This window comes from Chlorocebus sabaeus, chromosome 1, assembly GCF_047675955.1.
Source record: "Chlorocebus sabaeus isolate Y175 chromosome 1, mChlSab1.0.hap1, whole genome shotgun sequence".
In the NCBI taxonomy this organism is placed as follows: Eukaryota; Metazoa; Chordata; class Mammalia; order Primates; family Cercopithecidae; genus Chlorocebus; species Chlorocebus sabaeus.
In genome coordinates, this window is record NC_132904.1 from 118,531,782 (window position 1) to 118,549,562 (window position 17,781).

Genomic DNA, 17,781 nt, shown 5'->3' on the forward strand with positions numbered 1-17,781 from the left:
AAAAGAAAGACTTGAAGAGAAAATGAATGGTAATTTATATCAGATGGTGACTTTGTGATAAACAATTCAGAAATACTTTTAATTTAAGAATACTCATTACAACATTTTCTATTTACCAAACAGAAAGCCAAATCATGAGTAAACTCCTATTCACAATTGCTACAAAGAGAATAAAATACCTAAGAATCCAACTTACAAGGGATGTGAAGGACCTCTTCAAGGAGAACTACAAACCACTGCTCAAGGAAATAAGAGAGGACACAAACAAATGGAAGAATATGCCATGCTCATGGATAGGAAGAATCAATAAAGTGAAAATGGCCATACTGCCCAAAATAATTTATAGATTCAATGCCATCCCCCTCAAGCTACCAATGACTTTCTTCACAGAATTGAAAAAACTAGTTTAAAGTTCATATGGAACCAAAAAAGAGCCCACATTGCCAAGACAATAGTAAGCAAAAACAACAAAGCTGGAGGCATCATGCTATCTGACTTCAAACTGTACTACAAGGCTACAGTAACCAAAACAGCATGGTACTGGTACCAAAACAGATATATAGACCAGTGGAACAGAACAGAGTCTTCAGAAATAACAGCACACATCTACAACCATCTGATCTTTGACAAACCTGACAGAAACAAGAAATGGGGGAAGGATTCCCTATTTAATAAATGGTGCTGGGAAAACTGGCTAGCCATATGTAGAAAGCTAAAACTGGATCCCTTCCTTACACCTTTTAAAAAATTAATTCAAGATGGATTAAAGACTTAAATATTAGACCTAAAACATTAAAAACCCTAGAAGAAAACCTAGGCAATACCATTCTGGACATAGGCATGGGCAAGGACTTCATGACTGAAACACCAAAACCAATGGCAACAAAAGCCAAAAAAGACAAATGGAATCTAATTAAACTAAAGAGCTTCTGTATGGCAAAACAAACTACCATCAGAGTCAACAGGCAACCTACAGAATGGGAGAAAATTTTTGCAATCTACCCGTCTGACAAAGGGCTAATATCCAGAATCTACAAAGAACTCAAACAAATTTACAAGAAAAAAAACAAACAACCCAATCAAAAAGTGAGCAAAGGATATGAAGAGACAATTCTTGAAAGAAGACATCTATGCAGCCAACAGACACATGAAAAAATGCTCATCATCACTAGCCATCAGAGAAATGCAAATCAAAACCACAATGAGATACCATCTCACACCAGTTAGAATGACGATCATTAAAAAGTCAGGAAACAACATATGCTGGAGAGGATGTGGAGAAATAGGATTGCTTCTACACTGTTGGTGGGAGTGTAAATTAGTTCAACCTTTGTGGAAGACCATGTGGCGATTCCTCAAGGATCTAGAACTAGAATTACCATTTGACCCAGCAATCCCATTACTGGGTATATACGCAAAGGATTATAAATCATGCTACTATCAAGACACATGCACACGTATATTCATTGCAGCACTATTCACAATAGCAAAGACTTGGAACCCACCCAAATGTCCATCAATGATAGACTGGATTAAGGAAATGTGGTACATATACACCATGGAATATTATGCAGCCATAAAAAAGGATGAGTTCATGTCCTTTGCAGGGACATGGATGAAGCTGGAAACCATCATTCTCAGCAAACTATCATAAGGACAGAAAATGAAACACCACATGTTCTCACTCATCGGTGGGAACTGATAATGAGATCACCTGGACACAGGGCGGGGAACATCACACACCAGGGCGTGCCAGGAGGTGGGGGGCTGGGGGAGAGATAGCATTAGGAGAAATACCTAATGTAAATGATGAGTTGATGGGTGCAGCAAACCAGCATGGCACATGTATACCTATGTATCAAACCTCCACGCTGTGCACATGTGCCCTAGAACTTAAAGTACAACAAAAAAAAAATTGTCTATAGACAACTATACACCTGCACTTCCCAAGACACTAGCCATTAGTCATACAAAATATGGCTATTGAACACTTGAAATGTGCTAGTCCAAATGGAGATGTATGGGAAGTATAAAATACACTTGAAAATGCATAGACTTAGTAAAAACATGTAAAATGTACCATTAACATAAATTAATGAATTTTATGAAGTACTTTAGATATAATGGCTTAAATAAAATATATTATTAAAATTAATTTTACTATTTATTTTTACTTTTTTGATGTAGTTACCATAAAATTTTAAATTATATATGTGGCCTGCAGTTTATTTCTATTCGGTAATACTACTAGAGATGACATGGCAGCAGAAACCCAGTAAAACATGGCTTATGCTATGATTCACACTGCTTTCCTCAAAATCTAAGTGCAGGTAAGACAGTCTGGGATCGGCTTTAAGGATATGTAGTGAAATTCACACAGCAGAAACCATAAAACTTGTAGCCAAATTTAAATGGAACTAACAGGAGGAAGAAACAAGGAAAATACAAAAGAACAGAAAATTCCAAAACCGTAATTTTTGATCCTAGAAAATAGCGTATGCACTCCTCTACTGGAGACATATACTGAGACACTACCTTCTCCCACCTCAACTCCTTCATATCCAGCTCCCTGATGAAGACCCATCAGGTCACTCCTCCCATTAACTGTCCTCAGGAGACACTAAACAGTACAGAGCTTGGTAATGAGAGACAGACACTCCTTCTGCTACTATGGATAGATAGTTACTGAAGGTCACTAATATCTGATGCAAATTTCCAGGTGTTCTTTATAGAAAGGATGACAGTCTTTGGTCCTTTCAAATGGACAAGTATAATTTATTTCATATGTTTCCATTAGAAGCACAAGAGGGGAAGCCCAAAGGGGGATGATACTTACGAAATAGAAAGTAATTACCTTTCTTTTTCCTCCAACTTCCAAGACAGGGAAGGAAATTCATTGATGAGTATTTATTAGCTAATGATGAAAGGGCACTTCAAAAATGAAAATGGCTCTAAAATGAACTGCATTATCCTGATTGCAGAAAATGGAGACTAAAGAGAAAGGGCGCTCTATAAAATGTCCTCGGCAATTGGCTCCGTCTCTCATGAGCCACTCAGATTCCTTTGTCCCTCCCACGATAATAACTTGTCTTCATGGTCATAGCCAAGAACACATTCTTTGTTTGGTTACATAAGCTTCTAAAAATAGTAATTTATCATGGAAATGCTAAATGATCCTTGAATATAGTGTTTTAATGGACTATTAAGTTATTGCAGTGTCTATTTTCTTTAACGTATTATAATTAAAGATAAAATCTTTTTTGGTGCTTTGCAAACTACAAGTATATCCGTCTCATGCTTTGGATATTTTTTCATCTTGAAAAACATGAAGAAAGGTTTCCTGTGGTCAAAGAAGTTTCACCACAGGCAGGGAGATGAATTTTCTCCTCATTACTGAGGTCCAATAAAAAAAAAAGAGGAGGCTAATTCAAAGTGTAATTTATTTTTTCTGTCTGTCTAGCTAGGTTTGATAAATGAATTCAAAGTAAAAGAATCTGAGAAATTAGCTGGCAGAATATTTAAAGGAAACCTAATAATGCGTTCCTCATTTATTGTTTAGTTGAGAATTTTATAACTGAAAGAATCCCAAGAAATAATCTAGTTAATATCCCTCTAAAACCAGAAGGGTAAGGTACCACTGAAGTTACACAGCAGGGCTGGCTCCCTGTCCTCTGTCCTGGATCACATGTTATCACTCACCTTAGCACTCAGTCAGTGAACAAGAGGATAAATGAATGAAAGAAAGAAAATAAAAGAAATGACTCAAACAGAACTTGAGTACTCTTGGAGGTATATAATATCAAGGTGTTAAGATGGGGCTATGGAAGGTAGGAAAAAAACATAAAGAAATATGGGAGACTTTGTTCACTAAACTCACAAATGACCAAGAAGATATAAAGAGCCAGGAAGGCTTCCTATACAGTCAACTTCTTCAGTGTTTTTTTTTGTTTTTTGTTTTTTTTGGTAAATTTACGTTTATTTTATTTTGTATTTTTTGAGACAGGGTCTCATTCTGTCACAGGCTGGAGCACAATGGCACGATCATAGCTCCCTGCAGCCTTGATCTTCCAAGCTCAAGCAGTCCTCCCACCTCAGTCTCCTAAGCAACTAGGACTACAGTTGTGCACCTCCAGGCCTGGCTAATTTCTTCTTTATATTTTTGTAGAGACGGGGTCTCCCCATGTTGCCCAAGCTGGTCTCAAGATCCTGTGCTCAAGCAATCCTCTCATCTTGGCCTTCCAAAGTGCTGAGATTACAAGTAGGAGCCACTGCGCCTGGCCCAGTGTTTTGTTTTGATAGTATTTTTTTAATTGAGGTGAAATGCACATCACATAAAATTAGCTATTTTTAAGGAAATAATTTGGTAGGATTTAGTAAATTTACAATATTGTGCAACCACCACCTCTAACTAGTTCCAAAACATTTTTATCATCCCCAAAGAAAACTCCATACCCATTAAGCTCCCCATTTTCCTCTTCCATAACCCCTGGAAACCACTAATCTGTTTTGTTTCTATTGATTCACCTATTCTGGAGATTTCATATAGGTGGAATCACACAACATGCAGTGTTTTGTATCTGGTTCCTTTCACTTAGTCTGATGTTTTCGAGGTTCATTCATGCCGTAGCATGTATCAGTACTTTATTCCTTTTCATGGCTGAATAATATTCCATTGTATGTGTATACCACCATTTAGTCAACTCTTTCTTATCCATATATAACTTATGTGTGGTAACTTTTGATTTTCAGTACTCACTGAACTCCCTGCCATCAATTAACATACTCTCAGGAGTCTTCACTAAGACACCAGTCATTGTTCAAAAAAATGGAAAGCTGTTATAATATTGCACTAAGTCAACATAAGGACTCTCTTTGTAAAGTCTGTTATATTCTACAGAGCTTTTCTAACGACAACAACCCAAGGAAATGAGTACTATTATATATTATCTTTTTTTTGGAGATGAGAAGACTTTGTTGTAGTGAGCTGAAGTAGCCAGTCAGTGTCACAGCTGGTAAATGGCAAGACTAGGATTGGACCCCTTCCCTTTCCATCCACTGCCCAGGGTCCAAGCTCAAAACGTGTTCCATTTTCAGAGTGAAGAGATCTGAAACTCTGAGGGACTCACTGCACATTACCCAGCCCCACTCACTCTACTTTGCTCCAGTAATTGAGGAATTCCAGGAACAGTGAGATGGAGTCCTGCAGATGAGGGGCTTGAATTAAATACGTTCCCAGACAAACCTCCAAAGAGGGACAGGAGTGGATATGAGGGTTGAGAAAACTCTCAGAGTCAAGCTGCAGAATATTTCAGAAGTAAGGAGAGAGACAGAATGGAGCTGGAATGAGGTTTGTTTGATGTTTAGTGGTGGGTTGGTTGGTCCAAGTCATAGCTTGACATAAATTCCAGTGTTAAATAGAGACAATCCAGAAGGTTGACCATTATGACAGCAGAGATAATTGAGATGACAATAATTGTACATGCATTTCAAAAACTCAGATGATACAGTGTAAGTTCTCCCCATAGGCACAGTGCTTTAGAGTTTATGTAACACTTTCACATCCATTATCTCCTGAGGTCCTCATAACAAGACCATTAGGATACATATTGTTATACCCATTTTCTTGATGCAGAAGTTGACAAGGACAGTTAAATCCTGTAGCCACACAGCTAATAAATCATGAATCCAGGACTCAAATGAAAGTTTCTTAAGCCTGTAAGTTTTGAATTCTCTCTGCAACACCACGCCACCTCAGGCCAACTTCAAGGGAAGAACAATTATCCTAAATTAGTTTGCAAAAAGGAAAAGAGCTGAGAAATAAAAATTGCTCCAGGCAGGAGAAATAGCAAAACACAGCATCTCACACTGTTGATGGGGAAGAGAATATGACTTGTCTTGAGCGTTTCTAATTTTGTAGCTCACACGCATCCCATCGCAACATCGTAAATCTTGAGTTAAAGGTTACCTCTGAGACAGTAGGAATGTAGCCTGCCACCTCTAAAGGAGGAGTTTAAGGTTTTTCCAAAGTTCAGATTTTTTCCAATCAAAATAGCTTGAGTTAACCCAGGGATATGCACAGTTACATTTTATTCCTAAACACTGGGCATTTTATTTTGTCTCTAAGGTTACCCCTTCTTCTTTAATTATAAGCACTTAGGAAAGAAGCCTTTCTATGACACTGTCATGTTATTTTTCTAAAAATAGGATGAGGCTGGGTGTGATGGTTCACACCTGTAATCCCAGCACTGTGGGAGGCTGAGGCGAGCAGATCACTTGAGGTCAGGAGTTTGAGACCAGTCTGGGCAACATAGTAAGAGCCCCATCTCTACTAGAAATTCAAAAATGTAGCTGGGTGTGGCAGTGCACACCTGTAATCCCTGCTACTCAGGAGGCTGAGGCATGAGAATTGTTAGAACCCGGGAGGCAGAGGTTGCGGTGAGCCAAGATCACACCACTGAACTCCTGCCTGGGTGACATACATAAATAAATAAAATAAAATAAAATAAAATAAAATAAAAATAGAATGACTCAAATCTGGGGCCTCTTTATTGGGCTGTAGGGCTCTGAAGTGGCGGCTTGGCCATCAGTTAAGAAGAAATGGTCTCTTCCCCAGTTAGAGGGGTCCAGATAGAAGAGGACCCAGTTGTGGAAGGCCCACCAGCTCACCATCACTATCATTTTGTCCTTTTACTAACATCTTCGAAGCTCCATATACATGCTGTGGAAATGGGAGAGGATCTTACAGTATCTGGGATTTATAGGCATAAATTCCATTAGCCGGCCTCACAACTAATTGCTATTCTAACACTCAGCACGGGGTAAATTATAATTGATGGTAATACACGAGGAGCAACGATTTATTTTAATAAATCTCTCTAAAAAATAGAATAATATCTGAGTGTTTGCTGGGGTGGAGTGGAGGGCCAGTGTGTGGGAAGGAGGGAGAAAATGGTCACTAGTGAATGTTTTGCCCTTTTTTCTAAAAGCTTATCAGACCTCAGGTGGACTGACCTTGGACATAAATCAGATATGTGGAAACTTAGGCGTCTGTGTGTTTGGTTGAGCTCTGATTCGTTTCATTATTGTCTAAGTAGTTAGGGAAATTTCGACCTCTCGCGTCTCCCACTCTCTAGCTTCTGCTGCTCAGCACTGGGTGACCTTGGTGAAACATTACGGCCCTTGCACTACCATGGTGTCTGGCAATGCAACCTGAATCCGGAATTAGGTGCCCTAGACTTGAATCTTGCGTTTGTCATTTATTAGTCATGTGACCTTACCTAGGCAGCAAGCAGGCTAATGAGCCTGCATTCCTTCAACTGTGTACAGAAAATAATACACCTACTTCTCGGCACTGTTAAGGAAATGAAATAAAATAATGTATATTTTAAAAACTTGAAAGCTTTAAAATGTCATTCAAATATGATTTATCTACCCACTAAACAAATGCAAGTCACTATTCAGGTGAAGATAATAATCTACGTCCTTCCTCATGTGAGTTTATTGCCAGATTTTCTTAGTCATTTTCACAGGATAAAATTAAGTGAACATTCAAGTCAAACCAGACCATGAAAGGGCTAACTTGGTAAGTTCTAGGCACAGAGGGTAGGGAGGTTTATGTTCAGGTGGTTTGATTTAATATCTCACATGTCACTCATAGCAAATGCAGTCGCAGAGACTGACCCATGAATGTCCTGTTGTTGAAAATCCCATAATGAAGAAGAGACTATGACTTCACCAGTCTCCTTCTTGCCCCTAGAATGGCTTCCATCATTTCATTAAAAGAGAAAAAACCCACCACATACTGCTCAATATGGTGACTGGCTCCTGAACAGTCAAGATGTTATTTTCAAACACATTCTTTCCTTGCTTTTCCATCCCCATGGGGCCCTGCTCTAATTCCTGGCCTCCTGAAACCCCGTGGCTGCAGCTTCCATCTTACTGAGCAGATTTTCAAACAAAGTCCCCGTGCTGTGTGCACAGAACCGCCCTCCGGAGTTGCAGGCATGCCGGTCGGGGGGCTCAATGCCGAATTTATTTCCCACATCTTGGACACGTCGTCGCGCTCTCTCCTCCCTCCCTCCAGTCCCCTCTCCCCACCTCCCCTTCATTCCTAAATCCTGCAGCCATGACAGAAATAAATTAGCTAGAGGTACAGGTCACACCTTGGAGAGCAGTAAACGTTCTGTGGGAAATCAATAGAGAAGATGGGATTCTCAAACAGCCGAAGCAGAAGGAATGATGCATTGATGGCTATACATAAACCAAACAAAGGAGTCTGAGCACAGCCTTCCGGGGAGGGGCCCGCACTCTGGGCTTCATTTATTCTAACACCTGAACCCAAGACGGCACCGCAGAAAAAGACACTCTGCAGATACGTGGGCTTTTTTCTTCAGGAAGGCTCAACGTTGCTGGGCCAGTGTTGGTGAAAATGAAAAATTATGTTCAGATCGTGGATGTTAAAGCTGGAGCCCCCAGGAAACCCCTGGAGAACACTAAGCTGAGTGTGTGAGACATATATCTGGATGAAGACCTCCTCAGCCACGGCTGCTGACAGCAAAAGCCAGAAAGGGATTGGCTGGATAGTTAACTGAAGAAGTGTAATTCCTAAAGTCATTTCGGGTGATGTGTTGGAAACACCTAGGCTTTAGGCTCTGACAGACCTGGGTTCCAGTCCTGGCTTCACCACTAGGTAGCAAAAATGGGCAAGTTGCATTTATAAAGTGGCAATAGGCGGTCTACCTTAGAGGCAATCGTGCGGATTAAATGAATAATACACATAAACACCTAGTACAAAATAGGCACTCAATAAATGCTAGTTGCTGTCCCTTCCATTCCCCTGCTTGATTATAAGTGGCTTCATCATGTCTCTGGAGTTCTACAACTTCTCCCACACAGAGCCTTCACAAAGGCAGGCCCTCGTAAAATTGTTCTCTGATGGCAAAAGCAATGTCTAGCAAAACAGGTGTTCAGCAGGACTTTCGGTGCCCTACAGTCTCGATCAGCTGCCAAATGCCACTCCAAAAAGCCACCTAAGTTAAAGCAGCATCCCATGCAAATGCAGGGATGAAATACAATCCTGCCCTGAGCACCTCCTATCTAGAAATCCTGAAATTTCCATTGCTGTATACCAAGAACCTGTTTTTCTCCTGTCTTCTCTTGCTCTTGTTTTTTTTTTCTGAAAACTGCATTTTTCTCATCTTTTCCTCCTCAGTTTGAGCCTGATTTCTTCCTCACACACACCTGAATTTTGGTAATAAAACAAATACTTACAGTGAGAAGCCATTATAAATTATCTAGAAAATAAACATTTAAATAATCTCAATCCTAAGAATGATGGTTTCCAGCTGCATCCATGTCCCTACAAAGGACACAAACTCATCCTTTTTTATGGCTGCATAGTATTCCATGGTGTATATGTGCCACATTTTCTTAATCCAATCTGTCACTGATGGACATTTGGGTTGATTCCAAGTCTTTGCTATTGTGAATAGTGCTGCAATAAACATACGTGTGCATGTGTCCTTATAGCAGCATAATTTATAATCCTTTGGGTATATACCCAGTAATGGGATGGCTGGGTCATATGGTACATCTAGTTCTAGATCCTTGAGGAATCGCCATACTGTTTTCCATAATGGTTGAACTAGTTTACAATCCCACCAACAGTGTAAAAGTGTTCCTATTTCTCCACATCCTCTCCAGCACCTGTTGTTTCCTGACTTTTTAATGATCGCCATTCTAACTGGTGTGAGATGGTATCTCAAACCATCATTCTTAGCAAACTATCACAAGAACAGAAAACCAAACACCGCATGTTCTCACTTGTAGGTGGGAACTGAACAATGAGATCACTTGGACTCGGGAAGGGGAACATCACACACCGGGGCCTATCATGGGGAGGGGGGAGGGGGGAGGGATTGCATTGGGAGTTATACCTGATGTAAATGACGAGTTGATGGGTGCAGCACACCAACATGGCACAAGTATACATATGTAGCAAACCTGCACGTTGTGCACATGTACCCTACAACTTGAAGTTTAATAATAATAAATAAATTAAAAAAATAATAATAATAATAATCTCAATCCTAAAATGTTTAATTGTGGTAAATGTAGATAGCATAAAGTTTACCAGCTTAACTATTTTTAAGTGTATGCTCAGTGACAGTAGGTACATTCACATTGTTGTGTTACCATCACCATTATCCATCTCCAGAATGTTCTCACCTTGCTCAGCCACAACCCTATACCTGCTAATCATAACTCTCCATTTACCCCTTTTCACAGCCCCTGGAGCCCACCATTCTACTTTCTGTTGCTATAATTCTACTATTCTAGGAACCTCCTATAAGTGGAATCAAATGATATTTGTCTTTTTAGGCGTGTCTTATTTCACTTACCGTAATGACCTCAAGTTTCATCCATGTGGTAGCACATGTCAGGATTCCTTCCTTTTTAACACTGAATAATTTTCCATTGAATGGATATACCATGTTTTGTTTATCCATACCTCCTTGGATGGGCACTTGGGTTGTCTCCACTTCGTGGCTATTGTGAACAATGCTGTTATGAATATGGGTGTGCAACTATCCCTTCAAGACCCCATTTTCAATTCCTTGGGGATATACCCAGGAGTGGAAGTGCTAGGTCAAATGGTAATTTTATTTGTTAATTTTTGAGGAGCCATCATACTATTCTCTATAGCAGCTGCACCATTTTATATTCCCACCAACAGTGCATAAAGGTTCTGACTTCTCCACATCCTTGTCAGCACTTGTTATTTTCTGTTTTTTTGAAAGTAATCATTCTAACATCTTTCCATGGTTTGTATCTTCTCTGGGAAAATGGCGGCTGTATATGAGGAGCAACCATTTGTTTGGTAGCTTGACTTGTTCATTTCTCCTTGCATACAGGAAATTCTTAAGGTCAACCAGATTCTGCTCTGGCTACAGTTTCTGTCTAATGTCTCTGTCTTTTCCAAGTCTTCTATCTTTCATTAATTCAGGAAATGTAAATTTCAGTTGAGCAATTCAAGAGTTTTCAGTACTCTGATATAAAGCCGTTTGCCTAGCCCAGTTACTCATGCTACCCTCAATCTCAGTAAATGAAGGAGAAAGCCTTTTTGTTTTGTTTTGTTTTTGTTTTTAGATGGAGTCTCAGTCTGTGATCCAGGCTGGAGTGCAGTGGTGTAATCTCAGCTCACTGCAACCTCTGCCTCCCACTTCTCTTGCCTCAGCCACCCAAGTAGCTGGGATTACAGGCGCATGCCATCACAACTGGCTAATTTTTGTATTTTTAGTAGAGACGAGTTTTGCCATGTTGGCCAAGCTGGTCTCGAACTCCTGACCTCAGGTGATCCGCTTGCTTTTGCCTCCCAAGGTTCTGGGAGTACAGGTGTGAGGCACTGCGCCTGAACAGGAAAGCCTTTTCAGAACAGAAAAAGTGAAAGCACTAGAACCTACTAGAAAACACTGAGATAGCTTGGAGAATAAAAGTAACAGCTCTCATATAGCAGGCCAAATTTTTAAAAATTAAAAATCGTTTAATTTTTTTTACTTAATTAATTTTATTTTATTGTATGTGAGAACACTTAACATAGGTCTACCCTCTTAACAAATTTTTTGTGTACAATACAGTATTGTTGACTATAGGTACAATGTTGAATAGCAGATCTGAGCATCTCACTTGAGAAAATTCCCATTGACAATTTCAGATGTGGAAACTGAGGCACAGTGATGTGAAATCATTTACCCAAAGTTAACAAATTTTCCAGGGTCAGGACCCAAAATCCAGTCATATCACTGCAAATCCCATGTGTTTTTCATCATACAATACTACCTAATGATTACTAAGCTCTTTACTTCTGAAACTGCAAAACTTTTAAGGACCTATTTGTGAAAAAACAAACAAAAAAGAAATGTGGTTTGAGCTTGCTGTTGAAGAGGAACGGTTCCCTAAAGGCAGGCAGTACATAGACTTCACCAGGCACTAACTTCATGGGACGTGGCTTGCTCAACTCTGGACAATATATGTTAATAGACCCAAAATGAGGCAAGACATAGGCATCGCCCATGAAAGGAACGTAGTCTATAGGACAACAGCAGTCCTTTCCACCTAGCATGTTTCTTGAAGGCCTTGTGTGACACATGACATCCTATGCTCAGCTGGTGAATCATGTGATTCACCTCTTTGCCTGGGGGCCATATATTCTTCCCCTATGGGGATAGGTTTCCTCCTCTTTAAACTTCCCAGGGGTATTGTGAACTTTAAATACAGTACTGATAAAGCATGAAACCTAGCATCCGGTGTGTAATAGACCAATAAACCAAAACCCATTGCCATCTCCCTGCCATATCCCCCGAGTAGCTTTTCATTCCCAGTAGGCACAAGTGGGTGAAGGCCATGAAGAGGCATCTGAAAAGGAACTCTGAACTGAGTGGTAAAGAATTTAAGAATTTTAGGCCAAGCGAGGTGACTCCCACCTGTAATCCCAGCATTTTTGGAGGCTGAGGCAAACAGATCACCTGAGGTCAAGAGTTTGAGACCAGCCTGGCCAACATGGCGAAACCCTGCCTCTACCAAAATTACAAAAATTAGCCAGGTATGGTGGCGCATGCCTGTGGTCCCAGCTACTTGGGAGGCTGAGGCAGGAGACTCACTCAAACCCAGGAGGCAGAGGTGGCAGTGAACCAAGATCACACTACTGCATTCCAGCCTGGGTGACAGAGCAAGACATCTTCTCAAAAAAAAAAAAAAAATTAAGAATAGACACTTAGAATATTTAACCATCAGCTGCTGTCCCTGAAGTCTGCCTCACACTTCTGCACCAACAGACTTGTTTTACTGGTCTGTATGTGAGTGCTCCATACACTTCTGTGTACCATTTATTCATTTAGACTGCACATGCTCTGAGGGAGCAGCCCCTCCTTCTGTCTGGTCTTGCAGCCCTGTGACTGTGCACTTACAGTTCCCGGTTCTCTACAGAGAGCAGTCAGTTAAGGATCACTGATTTGGTCAGAAGCAGGTCCTTGAGATTTTTATCTCTCTAAAGGGATTTCTCTAACGTAATGCTATGTGTAAAGGGATTTCTCTAACGTAATGCCAGGCACGTCGGGGCCCAGACACTTAATGCACCTCAAGAGCCCGGTCAGCACTGGTCAGAAGGACCCCAGCAAAACCTGAAATCTTGACAGTTCTAAAGCCTGTCTGCACATGTGCCTTTACTTCTTTTTTGACTCCCACTGAACCTACGAGCCTGTAATTGACTTCTTTCCCTTCAGAGAGATTCCTCACTTCCGAGAAGCCTGCTTAGCCGCATTGGAAAGTCACCGAAGATAACTAGATTTGACTTAACAAATGTGCGCTTATCTCGGACACATCTGCCTGGATAGCCTCCCTCTGTTCTCTCCGCAGACTAAGAGCAAGAAGAATAAGCATTCTGCCTCAGTTAACTCTCTGTGCCATTTAGCACATTTTTGTATTTTCAATAAATATGCCTTAAGCACTACTCATCTTGTGGTGTTCATTTACCAACACAAGTGCCCTGAGGATCTGTGGGTTGAGCTAAGAGCTGACTGGGACTCACAGTAAGAATAGTTCATGCTTACTTTGGGTGATACAACACAAGCAACAAATAAGAGCATATGCCAATCAAAACATTTTAGGGTTTAGTCTGCTGTGTGAGGCACCATGCTAAGTAATTTACATGTATCGTCTCATATAATCCTCATAGCAACCCCTTGAGATCTCCATTCTATACATGACGAAAAAGAGACACAGAGAAATTTAGTAAAATACCATGGAACACACACTTTGAGATTCTACGGATAGGATTTAAATTCAAGTCCAACTCCTTAGTGTGACAGTGGGTGCAGTAACATACCTTCTCCAGGCAGAGTTTTCTCCTTCATAGTGGGACAATATCCAAAGCGCCTGATGCTGCCACACTTTCCACCTTCATGAATCATGGAACTCCTCTTTTATATCCTCTCTACCTCAGTAACCCAGGGATTCAGGATGGTCTAGAATTTCAAATCCCGAGTTGGGCAATCTGAATTCCCATGTGGCCTCTATCCTGACCTTAGGCAGCAAGTCATTCAATCTTTCAGTTTCATCGTTTGTCAAAAGAAAATGGCAACACTGGCCCAATCTATTTTAATAGGTAGTGTTGAAGATAAGATCAAAGGAAATATGTCAAAGTCTCCTGAAAAGCTTCAAATACTTCTCAAATTATTACAGTAATGGATTCAGTTTGAGAACTTACCGCACAGAACGTCTTTGTCCAAAACCTTAAAATGAATGGGGAAACTGAGTTCAAGATACAAAAATGGAACCCAGATTATTTCTATTCTTGTGTAAGTAGAGGCTTGGACTGGAGCTCCAGGTATCTGGATGCTTGCTCCTGCCTAGGCACTGCTTTGGGCAAATCACCGCACTTCACTACAAAACATGGATGTGATCAACCTGCCTTCTCCGGACTACTATGGGTAGAGTGTGGGCAGGAGACAAAAACATTCAGAAAGCTTGAGACGAGAAAAACTCTAGAAAGTCAATTATATGCATTTTTTTAATGTGGTGTCAGATTTTTTTCTCCCACTCATTTTCCCTTGTCTCAATCTAAATTTTATCCAGATGTGAACATGAAGAGGCCTGTCTTTGTTCATTCTCTGCTTCTTTGCATGCCCTTTGGTTTTCTTTTGTGCCTCAAAAGGTTTTGGTGCTATGCTTCAAGACACAGGTCATGAAGGGGAAACAGTTGGGGTGTTGTGGGGAGAGCGCAGTATTAGGAACGAGGACTCAGGGTAAAGAATTACAGCATGCCTCAGAATGTGCACCTCCTCTTTGCCAACGCAGAGACAAGGTGATGAAAAGATCCCTGGCTCCAGACAAATGCCCTCAGCCTTGCAAAGCCTTCCAAGAGGCAGCGTCCCAGAGCCCAGACTGCAAGTGACTTGCACATGCACACACGCACACACACACACGTTCACACACACACTCCCATGGAAAACTGTGCTCTCGCATCCCAGAAAAGGTTTGTTGTTTCAGTTAAACCTCATCAATGCCACATGTCAGAGAAGAAAGAAAAAACAAAACAAGACTAAATTACTTCAGCTATCTCCTTAGGGATTGATCTGGATCGAATAAACCACCATCTACACATGGGGAGAAGCTTTTACTTATGAAAAACAGAGGCAGGTGCAGAAGAGCAGCATTTGGTACTAAATCAAAGCTCTGGGAGCAGAAGGAAGTGGATTTAGATGCATCCACTTAGCTCCTCCTGATATCTAACTCTCAGGGTGGGGAACAGATCACAGCCTTGGCTGGGTCTGGCCTCTGCTTCCTGGTCCCCCCTGAGGTCCCACCCCACTCTGCTCACTGCTTCAGCTGCCCGGTAAGAACAGATGGACAGAAGTTAAAAGAGCAAGGTCAGCCTATCGGCTAAGTCTCATTTCACACCCTGCCCCACCTCTATCATCCCTTTCTGGGACATAAAGATGAAGAAAGCAGGGCAGGGGTGCTGCTGCATTTGATTCTGGCTGAAACTATGGTCGTTTCATTTACATCCCCTGAATAGCTGGTGAGTCTGATTTACACATTGATAATATGTGATGCTTTGTATTCCAGCAAATATTTAATCCCTGACTGATCAATAATCCTCGCCTGGCTGTTCTTTTTTGAAAAGAAATAAATCCCCTTTTACTCTTAAAATTCTTGAATAAAATTAAACTGCTTTAGCCTAGGATGCACTGCTCCTACATGAAGCCATGTGGTTTCATAGCCTCAGTCCTCAGATGGTTTTAAAGGGGCCGCCTTTGCTTACTTGATATTTTCTGAGATCCTAACATCTCTCTAATAAGTCCTCTGTGTTATCAGTTGATATTGTAAGACAACCCTTTAAGGTCTGGTATACTTTTTTTAAATTAAAAACTAAAATTATTAACCTAAACTGAATCAGTGCTTACATAGCATGCAGTATTTTTTTTTTTTTTTTTGCATTCTTTTGCTTATATTCACCATGGCGGTCTTGATTTAAATTCTTCATTACAAACCTTTCTATAAACCATTTCCCTCCAAGACTACATTTTTAAGAAAACTCTATTCCTACACAGATTCTTAAAAAGCTATACTCCCGTCTTAGAGTTAAAGTTGAATATTTCGAAAAATGCACATTAAACATGGAAAGAGATGGCTCTCCTCTCTATAAGGGGCTCCCAAGGCAGCCTCAAAGCTCACCAAAAGTTCCAAAACAACATCCACAACAAAACAAACTCTCTTTCATCTCTGGCAGCAACAAAAGCAATAACTTTCACCAAACCTACCCAAGCCAAGAATTAATATAATACAGAACACATCCACGTTCAGACCATTACGGCTACATCAGCTCACCACAATATTTGTTTAAAAAACACATAATTTGTGGTAGACAGAAAGAACCTTTCATACAAAAAGAGGTTCTTTCAAATGCAAATTAACCAAAAGACATATTTTCCCTGTGTTTGGGAAATCACTCCAACACATGAAAAACATAGTTTTTGTGTGGAAAAAAAAAAATCAGTGTACACCCACCAGTTGAAAAGGCAATTACATTAGCTGTAGATTACCTTAACAGTTAAGAAAAGTTAACTCCTAGCTCCGAAAGTCTTTAAGAACTTTATTAGCATTTACTGACCTAAGTAGTCTTCAGTTCCCAGGTAGCAAAGTTTCTTTTCTTCTCCACTGAAATGCTCATATGGACACTGAAGGGCATTGTATTACTGAACTGATGAGAAAAGAATATTGTTTCCATTCTTCTGGAGGAAAAAAATTGTAAAGAAAGAAGGAAGGAAGGGAAGAAAGAAGAAAAAGAAAGAAGGAAAGAGAGAAAAGGAAAGGAAGAAAAGAAAGAAAGAAAGAAAGAAAGAAAGAAAGAAAGAAAGAAAGAAAGAAAGAAAGAAAGAAAGAAAGAAAGAAAGAAAGAGAGAGAGAGAAAGAAAGAGAGAGAAAAAAGAAAAGCAAGGCAAAATACAGTCTACTCGAGTATTCTTCCTGGTGGGGAAAAAAAAGTAAATCCACTATTCTGGAACGAGTTCAAACATAGCTTGACAGGCTCCAGGAGAATTTACACTGAGCATGCTTAGCCCCGCACTGCTTGCATGAGACACTCTTAATGAATATTACTTCCTTCCCACTGGCTATTCCTGCTGGAAGTCCACACCCACCCCTCTTTCAGAAGTCAGGAATTTAGCTTCAGCCAAAGTCCAGAAAACATGCTTATGCGGAGACAAGGCCTCACCGATCCATAAACTTTCAGGTTGTGACCTGCAGGTCAGTTTGACAAATAGAACATAGGGGTGAATTTTTTTTTCTGCCCTTGGTTATGTTCCCAGCTTTATGCCTGTCCTAAACTGCAGTTCCTCTGGAGAAAAGAAAAACAGAGAGCTTTCTTTCTAAAGAACATGACGTCCTAAACACCACAGTAAAGACCTTTCCTGATCAAGCTTCCAAACCGAAATCAGAATAAGGGTTATCTGCATATTAAAACACAACATTTGATGATTCTTAGCTTCTGGATAAAATAAAAGTCCTACCCCAAATGTATGCTTTTTGATAACTTACATAACACCTCTCTCAAAAACGCTGCATGCCAAAGCACACTCTGAAAATATGTTCAAAATCCAGCTTTAACCTCCTATGCTGTCCAAACATTGGACTTGTATATATTTAGGTCACACTAAAAACTGACTTTCTTTTTCAAACAATGCTTTATCTTTCCCTAAATCTCTCTGTCATGCTTAATGACAG

The 17,781-nt window shown here is 40.3% G+C and overlaps 1 long non-coding RNA gene across 1 annotated transcript in view; it reads right to left on the bottom strand.

Moving 5' to 3' along the window:
- The window catches only part of LOC103248682 (uncharacterized), a 335,098-nt gene extending 318,002 nt beyond the window's left edge, over nt 1–17,096 (bottom strand). The window contains exon 1 of the long non-coding RNA XR_012094856.1: nt 16,670–17,096. This is a non-coding gene — a long non-coding RNA (uncharacterized lncRNA). The remainder of the gene's footprint in view (nt 1–16,669) is intronic.
- Nucleotides 17,097–17,781: the final 685 nt, after the last annotated feature.